The 14,706-nt window shown below is 40.7% G+C and overlaps 1 non-coding gene across 1 annotated transcript; it reads left to right on the plus strand.

Annotated features, from left to right (window-relative positions):
• Nucleotides 1-12,741: 12,741 nt before the first annotated feature.
• On the plus strand, nt 12,742-12,848 carry LOC141675848 (small nucleolar RNA R71). Its single transcript, XR_012556478.1, has one exon. It is a non-coding gene; the product is annotated as a small nucleolar RNA R71 (small nucleolar RNA).
• The last annotated feature ends 1,858 nt before the right edge of the window (nt 12,849-14,706 follow it).

Here is a 14,706-nt window from a genome sequence, read left to right on the forward strand (position 1 = left end):
AATTTCTAAGTCATATATCGACAAGTCTGTCAAGAAGTTCAAAATGACTTATAGAGAAGATCCAAGAGATATCGATAAGTCAATATGCATGTAGAGATCTCAAATATCGACAAGTCAAAAAGAACATGTAGAGAACTGGAGATATCGACAAGTCATTTCTTCATGTAGAGATCTAGAGATATCAATAAATCAAATCTTCATGTAGAGAACCGGAGATATTGACAAGTCAAAAAGAACACGTAGAGAACTGGAGATATCGATAAGTCATTTCTTCATGTAGAGATCTAGAGATATCGACAAGTCAGATATTCATGTAGAGAACTGGAGATATCGACAAGTCAAAAGCATATGTAGAGAACTAGAGATATCGACAAGTCACTCTACTTGTAGAGAATTAGAGACCTCGACGAGTCAATAACATATGTAGAGAACTCAAGATATTGATAAGTTATTTTACTTATCGATATGTGACATCTCTACAGAACAAAATAGATCTCGACAAACTATCTCATAATTCAGAATGCAAACAATTTAAAGATTTAAGATTATCAGTCAATAAACAATTATATCACTAAATTAAAAAGACTACAAAAGTAGCTTGAAGAATACAAGATCAAGGTCCAAGATTCACTGGACAAAGGAGGGTCACAGACCTGTTATATTCTGCACAGATTTGCTAACACTGGAAATGGAAAATGTACAAAGTAGTTTTAAAAATTGTGTTAGTCCATTTTAGTGCAAGTTTTGTAATCTCGTGCATGTTGATCTATAAAGCATTCATGGGTCCTTTGTTTAGAAGTAACAAACAGATCTAGGAAAAATCGTTTATTCTCTCTCAAGAATTGAAGTTGAGTTCTTAATTTTTAGGAACACGGGTTTGTAGCAAAACAAATTTGATTTTAATAAATCAAGTGAGTTTTTGGTATTTGCTTATGTGTTTTACATTAGTACATTATCTTTGTGTTAGTCGCTAAACACGCGCTAATAATACACGCAAGTATACGCGTTCGCAAGTAGTATAAGATATAAATCAGATTCGTTCCCACAGAGACTCTTGGTTAATTTAAGATTATGTACCTATGCAACAATGGTATGGTTATTATTCAATACTAAGACGAATAACAAGTTGAGATTGTTTTTAACTAAACTTAAGCTAACAATTATAACTAAGAGAATAAGAATGGTTGAATTAATAAATATATATATATATATATGACAAACATGGGATTCTAACTTCATTAAGTACATCATTCAATAGCCTTTTTGTTCTTAACCTTAGCATGTAATGGTGATGACACTAACCAGATAACACGAAACTGATAAACGCCAACTTTCGTTGTATGAGTATCATACTACCAGACATCCAAAAAAGAGATAGAAGCTGAATATACCCAACTATATTGAGACCCTATATGTCTATATAATTTGACAACATAACGGTTTAATGCACAAGTTATTTATCGTGATTACATAGGTCAAGTAAGATGGTTAAAATTACCTACGAATCATGCATATCAATACATGAACCTATGCTAGCATGGCAAGTTCTAAATTTTTAAATTCACGTTCGCTTCATTAAGAATTAACACGCTATCTTATAAGTTTGCGATGCTCATAAGACGAATAAGCACAACCAATACTAGGTTATCATACAATCACCATGCACTAAGGCATCGAAACAAATTAACTAAAGAAATCCATAAATAAATCCGCTAGAACCCCAGGATAACAATTAGCCCATGATCGGACTCATCATTAACGTGGGTTCCAATGAAAGCATGGTATAATAAACGTAGTCTTTACAACGAATAATAAATAAAGTACGAACAAAGTACAAAACAAGAGTACAGGTTCAAGAGAAGCCTCGCTCCTTCACTATAGGCTTCGAGAGAAGCCTCGTGTACTCCGCTTCAGCCTCGCGAGTAGAAAACCTCGGCCTCACACCACCTGCAGATGAAGAATCGGTGGTGCTACTGCTTACTTGCGTTCTTTGTCTCTTGGGTACCATTGGGATTGAATAAGAGAGAATAAAAGATAAGTGTTTGAGAGAGAATTGTGTTTGAGAATTTGTGAAGTGGTGGAGAAGTTTGTGTATAAGTGTATGTATATATAGGTGGTGAGAAGAGAATTAGATATGGAATAGAAGTGGGAATTGATTATGGGAATCGTGGAAATAATGGGTTTGATTTGGAGAGGGAAATTTGGGATGTGAAAGAGTAAAATTCGGGTGGAAATTGATTTTGTAGTAAAAATCCTGATTTTCTCTTCACAAACTGCTGTTTTTATTTTTTCCTGATACAGGACCCTGGCGCGGCCGCGCGCTAGACCAGTGCGGGTACACTCACCTTATGCCAAATCGGCGCGGGCGCGCGCTAGATCAGCGCGGCCGCGCTTGGTTTTTGGAAAAACAGCGCGGCCGCGCGCTAGATCAGCGCGGGCGTGCTCAGCTTCTGAAGTTGGCCCTGAATTTTTTTCTTTTTCTGAATTTTTTGTGTTTTTCTCCTTTCTTCCTGTTTCCTCTACCTACTAATGTTCAACAAACTTGGGTTGCCTCCCAAGAAGCGCTTGTTTTACGTCATTAGCTCGACGTAGAAATGCGAGATCAAACGGACAATAAAACGACACTAACTACCTTACGGTTTGCCGTGTCACCATAGTAATGCTTCAACCTCTGACCGTTGACCTTAAATGCTTGGCCCAGATCATTCTAAAAAATCTCCACCGCTCCATGTGGAAACACAGTTTTAATTATGAAAGGCCCTGACCACCTTGACTTCAACTTTCCAGGAAAAAGACGGAGACGAGAGTTAAACAAAAGAACTTGTTGCCCCGGCACAAATGATTTGAGTACTAGACCTCTATCGTGCCACCTCTTCACTTTCTCCTTATACATTTTGTTGTTCTCATAAGCTTAAGTCGAAACTCGTTGAGTTCATTTAATTGAAGCATCCTTTTTTTTCCATCTGCATCCAAGTCAAGATTTAACTTCTTCAAAGCCCAATACGCCTTATGCTCGAGCTCCACAAGCAGGTGACACCCTTTACCATACACCAACTGAAACGGCGACATTCCCAATGGAGTCTTGTATGCTGTTCTATATGCCCAAACAGCTTCATCAAGCTTTAAAGACCAATCTTTCCTTGATGGACACACAACTTTCTCTAAATACGCTTGATCTCTCTGTTAGATCCTTCAGCTTGACCATTTGTCTGAGGATGATAAGTCGTAGCAATGCGATGATTTACATTATACCTCTGCATCATAGCAGTGAACTTGTGATTGCAAAAATGACCCCTCATCACTGATTATGACTCTTGGAGTTCCAAATCTTGTGAATATCTGTTTGTGAAGAAAATTAAGCACTACTTTCGCATTGTTTGTTGGAAACGCCTTTACTTCAACCCATTTTGACACATAATCAACTGCCAACAAGATATACTGATTGTTACAAGATGAGACAAATGACCCCGTGAAGTCAATTCCCCAAACATCAAAGACTTCAACCTCGAGAAGCACATTAAGAGGCATCTCATCCCTTTTGGACATATTACCCACATTTCAAAATGAACTGATGAGCATCTTTAAACAAGGTTGGACAAAAGAACCCTGCTTGAAGAATACGAGTTGCTGTCTTTTCTCCACCATAATGTCCTCCATAAGCCGTTGAGTGGAAATCTCACAAGATCCCCCCCGTTTCGCTGTAAGGAATACATCTCCTGATGATTTGGTCAGTTCCTTGTCGAAAAAGAAACGGCTCATCCCACATATATGTTAGGGCGAAATCACGCACTAATATTCACGTAAGTATACGCGTTCGCAAGTAATATAGAATACTTTCTAGTTCGTTCCCTCAGAGACTCAGACTAATTTATTGTCTAATTTAACTCACTCACCAATGTATGATTACTTCTCAATGTTAAGATAATAACACTTAAAATTGTTGATTAAATATTAACTATAATTAACTACTTAATTAACCACTTAACTAACACTTCAATTTATCAATAATAAAACACTCATGAGATCACAACTTCATTATTACTTCCTTCTATAGCCATTGTTATTACCTTTAGCATGTGACAGTGATGATATTAATCGAATAACACGAAACTGATAAAAGCCAACTTTCATTGTACTAATACCATTCTACCAAATATCCACAATTAAGATAGAAATTGAATAGTCATCAATTATGTTGAGTTCCTATATGTCTACAGAAATTGACAACACAACGATTTAAACACAAGTTATTCCTTTTGATTACATAGGGCAAATAAAACTGTTAGAGTTACCCACTAATCATGCACAACGTACATGAACCTATGCTAGCATGGCAAGTTCTAAATCTCAAGATCCACCGTCGCTTCACAAGAGATTAACACCCTATCTTATATGTTCGCGACGCACATAAGACGAATACGCACAACCAATACTAGATATCATGCAATCATCACACACTAAAGTATTAAACAATTAACTAAAGAATTCCATAGTAAATCCGTTGCAACCCCATGATCACGATTAGCCCATAATAGAACTTATCGCCATCATGGGTTCATATGAAATCATGATAAATGAACACAAGCAAATAACAACTAAACTAATTATATTAAAACAGAGTACATCACAAGAGTAAATAAGTCAAAGCAAGAAAACTAGCATCCAATGTTACAACGAAACAAGAATCACAAGAATATATGCTTTCTCTTCGTTGCTGTGTGCTAAATCGGTCTTCTTCCTTATCTCCTTCGCTTCTTGCAAAACACAATCTAAAACATAATCCCCTCTTAATACTCTGTGAAAAACGTCTCAAATCTACTTATATAATAGTCCCATAAAACTCAGATTACATAGAAGTTGGAAGCCAAACAGAAGTAGAAGTCTAAAACAATATATTATTTTCCCCGACCCTGCGCGGCCGCTCAGCATTTCTGCGCGGGCGCGCAAGGCTGCTGCGCGGCCGCTCAGCATTGCTGCGCGGGCGTGCAGGACCCTACTGGAAAAATTCCAGGTTTGCTCCGTTTCTTCGCCGTAATCTGCCCGTTCTTTTCCTCTCGCAATGGTGAACACATGCCAAGGCTTATTCTTGATGATTCCTCCTCCGAAATGCAACTAATACCCTGAAATGCATAAACACTAGAAAAACGCATCAAATACACAAAATACTTGATTTCAAGACACCAATTTAAGCCATTTTAAGACGTTCTAAGTGGTATAAAATGCCACTTATCACACCCCCAAACTTAAATCGATGCTTGTCCTCAAGCGTCACAGACTCAAAAACAAATAAAAATATGCATGAATGCAATCTATATGAAAATGCAACGATCCCCCTTACTACAATTAACCAACCAAATTGTCACGCCTCAACGAATGCAGTTAGACACTAAAGATCAAGAAACTCATGCAAACGGACATACCGCCAGAAACGTGGTGTGTGCAAATGCTTAACAGATATGCTTCGGAACTAGACCAATTACTATGACTAGACTATCCTCAAGGCAATCCTACGATTATACAAAGAATAAAAATTCTAGGCACAAAGTGATATACAATACTACAAGAACTTTGGAGCTTACTACGGAATCGTGCTTTTTATTTACAACGCAAATGCTTATTTGACCGTGCAATGAGTGAGGTCCACAAAAGACTTATACAATGGTATCCATGTAACGAGCGTTAGGTTAGCGGATCCCAGACTCTAAAAGCCTTAGGTCACTAGGCACAAAGTCCCCTAAGAACTTAATAACTCGAATACCAAAGAGCCCACTCTTGATCAATTACGCAATTTTTTTTTTTTAACTCTGAGCAAGTGCGTTTCGCTCCATCTTGCCCAACACTAGACTACTCGCATAACATACGAGCCGGCTACTAGCCATTTGACGCCTAGCCACAACTAGCAACAAATTCCAATTTTACTCCATTTTTTTTATGCCTTTACCACTAAGAACCTATTATCAAATTCTAAGCATAATAAATAGATTATCCTCGAAAATAATCAGATCATAACAACAATCTAGTCCTTCAGCATTCTCTAAGACTTAGTGATAATACAAGTGCTTCTAGCATGCATATCAACCTACACAACTTAATATCACTTTAATGATATCACTACACTCGCATTAATATCACAATTCAGTCGATAAATCATTGCAAAAGGGATCATGGTATATGCATGAGCTATATGATATGACAAACAAATAAAGCTATACATAAAAAAAACTATAGTTTATCATGAATATGCAACTATATGACACACACAAAAATATTCCTTAACTACCACCCCCAAACTTAAAATCTTCACTGTCCCCAGTGAAGGTAGTAGAAAGGAACACATGGTATACCTACTCGGAGTCATCATCATCATCACCCTCAGTGGGTGGAGTATCAGGCGGCGGGTATGCAGAGTCCTCACCAAAAACTGGCCACTGGATATCAGCTCCAAGGCCTCGAAAAGCAGTCCCTAACGCAAGGGTGAGCTCCTGAGCAAACCTGCTCTGCGTCTCATACATGGCATCCATCCACCGTGAAAGCCTCCTATACTGGGCATCACCCATCCCAGCACCCTCCTGAGCTCTCGAAGAACTAGCCTCACCATGCCCTGGCCTGGCCATAGTAGCACCTCGTGCTGGACGCCCTCCTGGAAGACGATAACCCATCCCATGCTCCTCAGGCTCACCACCGGTCCACTCCTGCATCCCATTCAGAGTGCCAGAATCTATAGGAGCTGCTGGCAACTGCAACTGCTCATGAGCCGGCCAGTTCACTCCTACTGCACGGCATAACTTTGTAACCGTGGATGCATAAGGGATGTTCATATGCTTTGCTCCCCTCAAAAACTTCAGAATTCCTTGGTAGATAAACTCACCAAGGTCCACATAGTATTCCTCATTCAGAATTCCCCACAACAACAGTGCTCTCTCAATTGTGACCTCGTGTGCATGTGAAGAAGGCAAAATATTAGCACATATAAATGCGTTCCATGCACGGGCATACTTGTTCATGGCGATCGCCGGAAAGTGACGATACTCATTATTGGATGGACTGCGGTTCCAAACTGTGCCCGGTCGACAGAGAGTCGCACAAATCAAATCCAAGTCAAAATCCTCAGCAGTCTTTTCATTCCAGTTCTCCTCCTCGGGCTTCCTCTCTCGCTGTCCAATCACTCGGAGAATCGCCGCAGGATGATAATCAACCGTCAGCCCCCGAACTACAGAAAACCCATTCTTTTCAGCCTTCGCGTTCGCGTAGAACTCGCGAACAACACTCATCGGTACTGCTTCGGGTGACTCACAAAAAGCTATCCACCCCTTCTCTGCAATCATGGGCAACAACTCACCATCCCTCCCTGATGGTAAAAACCCCATCTCTTTCAGAATCGGCTTCCCCAACAGCCTAGTGTACTCCTCCTCCGCGGCTCTGTCAGTTAACCGAGGCCTTGCAGCAGTACCCCTTGATGAATCAGCAGTAGAAACTGTGTTGCTGCTGTCAATAGTGCGTGCTCTCTTGGGTGCCATTGATTTGTGAATAAAAGTGTGTAAGAACTGATTTTTGATGTTTATGAGAGGGTTTAAGTGTAGGAAGTTGTGGGAGATATGTAGGATAGGTGTATGTATATATAGGGTGTGGAGTAGGTTAAATTAGATTAGGAGTGGGGTTGAGGGATAAAATCATGGGGTAATGGGAAAAGAATTCGTGGGTTTATGGGCTGTAATGGGTTTTTGTGTTTTTGTTTTTTTTCTGAACTGTAAAAAAATTTCTGGAACTCGACCCCTACGCGGCCGCTCAGCATTTCTGCGCGGGCGCGCAGCAAGCTGCGCGGCCGCTCAGCATAGCTGCGCGGGCGCGCAGAGGGTCTCTGGATTTTTTTTTCAGCCCCTGTTTTCTGATTTTTTTGTGTTTTTGGATAGGTTATTAACTTCTAAGGGTTCCTGTAACAACAATTCATGGGTTGCCTCCCACGCAGCGCTTCTTTTTCGTCATTAGCTTGACGTTCCGTTCCTTTCTCACGTAGTCAACAAAATGGCACTAACCACCTCTCGGTTTGCCATGTCCCCATAGTAGTGCTTCAACCGCTGACCGTTAACCTTGAATGCTTGGTCCGAATCATTCTCAAAAATTTCCACCGCTCCATGTGGAAACACAGTTTTGACAATAAAAGGTCCAGACCACCTTGATTTCAACTTCCCAGGAAAAAGTCGGAGCCGAGAGTTGAATAACAGAACTTGTTGCCCTGGCACAAACAACTTAGGATGTAGCTTCCTATCGTGCCACCTTTTCACCTTTTCCTTATACATTTTGTTATTCTCGTACGCTTGAAGTCGAAATTCATCAAGTTCATTAAGCTGAAGCATTCTTTTCTTACCAGCTGCATCTAAATCCAGGTTCAATTTCTTCAATGCCCAGTAGGCCTTATGCTCAAGCTCCGCCGGTAGATGACATCCCTTACCGTACACCAACTGAAACGGTGACATCCCAAGTGGAGTTTTGTATGCTGTTCTGTAAGCCCAAACAGCTTCATCGAGCTTTAAAGACCAATCCTTCCTTGACGGACAAACAACCTTCTCTAGAATGCGCTTTATCTCTCTGTTAGACACTTCCGCTTGACCATTTGTTTGCGGATGATAGGCAGTAGCTACTCGATGATTCACATTATAACGCTGCATCATAGAAGTGAACTTACGGTTGCAAAAATGTGATCCTTCATCACTTATGATTACCCGAGGTGTTCCAAACCTTGTGAAAATTTGCTTATGAAGAAAATTTAGCACTGCCTTTGCATCATTTGTCGGTAAAGCTTTAACTTCGACCCATTTTGAGACATAATCGACTGCCAGCAAGATGTACTGATTATTGCAAGACGAGATAAAAGGCCCCATGAAATCGATTCCCCATACATCAAAGACCTCGACTTCAAGCATCACATTTAATGGCATCTCATCCTTCCTTGAAAAATTTCCCACTCTTTGGCAACGATCACACCTTAAAACAACCTGATGAGCATCCTTGAACAAGGTGGGCCAGAAAAAACCTGCTTGCAGAATACGAGCAACCGTTTTCTCACCTCCATAGTGTCCACCATAAACCGTGGAATGGCAGTCTCGTAATATCCCCTCCGTCTCACAGAACGGGATACATCTCCTGATGATCTGGTCAGCTCCCTGTCTAAACAAATATGGTTCATCCCATATATACCACTTCACCTCATGCAGAAACTTCTTCTTTTGCGCGGATGTCAAATTGGGAGGCATTATATTGCTGACAAGATAGTTTACAATATCTGCAAACCATGGTTCTTCCTCCTGAATTGCAAACAACTGCTCATCCTGAAAAGATTAATTGATTAACGTCCTATCTTGTGAAGTAGAATCGGGATTCTCCAACCTAGAGAGATGGTCAGCTACTTGATTCTCGGTACCTTTTCTATCTTTGATCTCTAACTCAAATTCCTGAAGTAAAAGCACCCAACGAATGAGTCTCGGCTTCGAATCCTTCTTAGAAACCAGATAGCGAATAGCTGCATGATCAGTGAATACTGTCACTTTCGTACCAAGCAGATAAGATCGAAATTTCTCAAAGCCAAAGACTATAGCCAAAAGCTCCTTCTCAGTAGTGGTGTAGTTCAATTGGGCCCCATTTAAAGTCTTACTCGCATAGTAGACCACATGGAAGAGATTTTTCTTGCGCTATCCCAGAACTACACCTACCGCATAGTCACTCGCATCACACATCATCTCAAACGGTTCTGTCCAATCTGGTGCTGTAATAACTGGTGTCGTGATCAAACTCTCCTTGAGAGTCTCGAATGCTGCCAAACATTCATCATCAAATTTGAAAGGCACATCTTTCTCAAGTAAATTGCACAACGGCTTAGATATCTTTGAAAAGTCCTTGATGAATCGCCGATAAAAACCCGCATGACCGAGAAAACTACGGATTCCTTTCACTGAATTAGGTGGGGGAAGATTTTCAATGACTCCCACCTTGGCCTTGTCCACCTCCAGACCTTTGCTAGAGACCTTATGCCCAAGGATAATGCCTTCACGCACCATAAAATGACATTTCTCCCAATTAAGCACCAAATTAGTTTCCACGCATCTTTTGAGTACTGCGCGCAGATTATTCAAGCATTCATCATATGAGTGTCCAAAGACGGAGAAGTCATCCATGAACACTTCGACGTTATTTCCAATCATGTCAGAGAATATAGCCATCATACATCTCTGAAAGGTGGCCGGGGCACCACATAACCCAAACGAAACTCTACGAAAAGCAAATGTGCCAAATGGACAAGTGAAGGTAGTCTTTTCCTGATCCTCTGGTGCAATACAAATCTGATTATACCCGGAATACCCATCCAGAAGACAAAAATACTCATGTCCCGCCAATCTGTCAAGCATTTGATCAATGAATGGGAGAGGGAAGTGATCCTTTCTTGTGGCTTTGTTCAATTTTCTATAATCCATGCATACTCTCCATCCTGTAACTGTTCGAGTAGGGATGAGCTCATTCTTTTCATTTGCGACCACAGTGATTCCTCCCTTCTTAGGAACACATTGTACAGGGCTCACCCACGAGCTGTCAGAAATAGGATAAATGATGCCTGCATCTAGCCATTTCAGAATTTCTTTCTTCACCACCTCCTTCATGATTGGGTTCAGTCTTCGCTGCTGTTCCACATTTGGCTTACTACCTTCCTCTAACAGAATTTTATGCATACAATATGAGGGACTTATCCCCTTGATGTCTGCTATAGTCCATCCTATAGCCGATTTGAATTCTCGCAAAATCCTTAAGAGCTTGTCTTCCTCACTACCTGAAAGGTCAGCTGAAATAATAACAGGTAACGTAGATGAATCACCTAAAAAGGCATACCTCAAGTGTTCAGGTAATGGTTTGAGCTCTAAGGTAGGCGCTTCCTCTATTGATGGTTTGAGCTTCCCTTCAGCGTTTTTGAGGTCAGAAGTACCAAGAGATTCAAATGGTATATCTAGCTTTCGCTTCCAGGGAGAAGCGTTCAGATATTGTAATTGCTCGTTGCTATCTTCATCATCACTGTCAAATTCCCCCACTAAGGCCTTTTCCAATGCATCAGACATTAGCATGTAATCGAGTTCCGAAGTAACCGCAGAATCAATCACATCTACTTTTAAGCACTCCTCATCTTCTGTAGGGAATTTCATTGCCTTGAATACGTTGAAGGTCACATCCTGATCTTGAACCCGCATAGTAAGTTCTCCTTTTTGCACATCTATCAAGGTACGGCCAGTCGCCAAGAAAGGCCTCCCCAAGATTATGGGAATCTTTTTATCTTCCTCAAAATCCAGAATAACAAAATCAGCAGGAAAGAAGAGCTTATCCACCTTGACGAGCACATCCTCAACTATGCCCCTTGGGTAAGTAATGGAACGGTCCGCCAATTGTAGCGACATGTATGTGGGTTTTGGATCAGGTAGGTCCAGCTTTTTAAAGATCGACAACGGCATCAGATTAATGCTTGCTCCCAAATCACAAAGGCACTTGTCAAAAGTTAGATTGCCAATGGTGCAAGGAATGGTGAAGCTTCCCGGATCTTTCAGTTTTGGTGGTAACTTTTGTTGCAGAACCGTGCTGCATTCTTCCGTGAGAGCAACGGTTTCAAGGTCATCCAGTTTCACCTTCCTTGAAAGAATAGTCTTCATAAACTTCGCATAACTAGGCATTTGTTCCAGAGCCTCAGCGAAAGGTATATTGATGTGAAGTTTCTTGAACACCTCCAGAAACTTCCCGAACTGTCTATCCAGCTTTTGTTGCTGCAATCTCTTAGGAAAAGGTGGTGGAGGATAGAGCTGTTTCTCCCCTGTATTAGCCTCAGGCAGAGTGTGTTCAACAGTAGTCTTCCTTGGTTCCGCCGCTTTCTCCCTTTGCTTAGATTCTTCATCTCGAACTTCAGCTTCGACTTCTTTTGCCTTTTCAGCATCAGCTACTTTTCCAGACCTTAAGGTAATAGCCTTGACTTGCTCTTTAGCCTACTTCCTTCCTGGTACTTCCGTGTCACTGGGAAGAGTGCCAGGTTGACGATTGAGCACTGCATTGGCTAATTGACCGATTTGATTTTCCAAGGTCTTGATAGAAACCGCCTGACTCTTGCACAACAGCTTAAGTTCCTCAAAATCAGCACTAGTAGGTGCAGCTGCACTTCCCTGTTGAGGATATGATTGTCTTGTAGCATACTGCTGTGGTTGCTGGAATCCAGGTGGGTTAAACTGTTTACTCACTCCTTGCTGATACGGTGGCTGAATAGCATTCTGATTATTTCCCCAGCTGAAATTTGGATGATTTCTGTTGTTAGGATGATAGGTCGCTGGCACAGGCTGCTGTTGTCGCTGATAATTATTCACATACTGAACAGATTCGTTGACAAGAGAACACTGATCCGTAGCATGAGAACCTGCACAAAGCTCACAAACCATAGTTATTTGATTAACTCCATACGTAGCCAAAGAATCAACCTTCATTGATAGCGCTTGGAGCTGGGCTACAATAGCGGTGGCTGCATCAACTTCCAGAATACCTGCTACCTTGCCTGATGTCATCCTCTGAGTTGGGTTTTGATGCTCTTTTACAACCATCGTCTCAATAAGATTGTACGCCTCAGTATAGCTTTTAGCCCATAAGGCGCCTCCAGCTGCTGCATCGAGCATGGGCCGAGATTGAGCCCCCAAACCATTATAAAAACCAGTGATTACCATCCAATCCGGCATTCCATGATGTGGAAATTTTCTCAACATTTCCTTGTAGCGTTCCCAAGCCTCGCACATAGATTCTGTAGGTTGCTGCGCAAACTGAGTAAGAGCACTCCTCATAGCAGCAGTCTTTGCCATTGGATAAAACTTCACCAGAAACTTTTGCGCAAGATCTTGCCACGTAGTGATTGACCCAGCTGGTTCAGAATGTAACCAGTCTTTAGCCTTATCCCTCAGTGAGAATGGGAAAAGTCTCAACTTGATAGCCTCATCAGTCACGCCATTATACTTAAAAGTGCTGCAGATCTCGACAAAATTCCTTATGTGCATGTTGGGGTCTTCAGTTGCCGCTCCTCCAAAAGAAACAGAATTCTGCACCATCTGAATAGTGCCCGGCTTGATTTCAAAGGTGTTAGCTTGAATAGCCGGATGAAGGATGCTTGACTGAATGTCATCAATTTTAGGCCGAGAAAAATCCATAAGAGCTGGATCAGCTTGAACAATATGATCTCCCATGTTTACTGGTTCTTTCTGCTCAGTTCCTGAATCCGAATCCTCAAAATCTAACTTCTTCGGTGTATCAAGAACTTCGTCTTTCTCCTCAGCTGTATCTAAGGTCCTCTTGCGAGCACGAGAACGAGTTTGCATAAACGTTTGCTAAAGTACCTGAAACACAACCGAAAAGAGTAATTAACTACTACGTCCTAATCACTGAGTCCTAATGACCAATGATGGTAAGTACATAAACTAAACAAATACGCCGAGTCCCCGGCAGCGGCGCCAAAAACTTGTTAGGGCGAAATCACGCACTAATATTCACGCAAGTATACGCGTTCGCAAGTAATATATAATACTTTCTAGTTCGTTCCCTCAGAGACTCAGACTAATTTATTGTCTAATTTAACTCACTCACCAATGTATGATTACTTCTCAATGTTAAGATAATAACACTTAAAATTGTTGATTAAATATTAACTATAATTAACTACTTAATTAACCACTTAACTAACACTTCAATTTATCAATAATAAAACACTCATGAGATCACAACTTCATTATTACTTCCTTCTATAGCCATTGTTATTACCTTTAGCATGTGACAGTGATGATATTAATCGAATAACACGAAACTGATAAAAGCCAACTTTCATTATACTAATACCATTCTACCAAATATCCACAATTAAGATAGAAATTGAATAGTCATCAATTATGTTGAGTTCCTATATGTCTACAGAAATTGACAACACAACGATTTAAACACAAGTTATTCCTTTTGATTACATAGGGCAAATAAAACTGTTAGAGTTACCCACTAATCATGCACAACGTACATGAACCTATGCTAGAATGGCAAGTTCTAAATCTCAAGATCCACCGTCGCTTCACAAGAGATTAACACCCTATCTTATATGTTCGCGATGCACATAAGACGAATACGCACAACCAATACTAGATATCATGCAATCATCACACACTAAAGTATTAAACAATTAACTAAAGAATTCCATAGTAAATCCGTTGCAACCCCATGATCACGATTAGCCCATAATAGAACTTATCGCCATCATGGGTTCATATGAAATCATGATAAACGAACACAAGCAAATAACAACTAAACTAATTATATTAAAACAGAGTACGTCACAAGAGTAAATAAGTCAAAGCAAGAAAACTAGCATCCAACGTTACAACGAAACAAGAATCACAAGAATATATGCTTCCTCTTCGTTGCTGTGTGCTAAATCGGTCTTCTTCCTTATCTCCTTCGCTTCTTGCAAAACACAATCTAAAACATAATCCCCTCTTAATACTCTGTGAAAAACGTCTCAAATCTACTTATATAATAGTCCCATAAAACTCAGATTACATAGAAGTTGGAAGCCAAACAGAAGTAGAAGTCTAAAACAATATATTATTTTCCCCGACCCTGCGCGGCCGCTCAGCATTTCTGCGCGGGCGCGCAAGGTTGCTGCGCGGC

The sequence above is a fragment of the Apium graveolens genome, chromosome 7, assembly GCF_009905375.1.
Source record: "Apium graveolens cultivar Ventura chromosome 7, ASM990537v1, whole genome shotgun sequence".
Taxonomy (NCBI): domain Eukaryota; kingdom Viridiplantae; phylum Streptophyta; class Magnoliopsida; order Apiales; family Apiaceae; genus Apium; species Apium graveolens.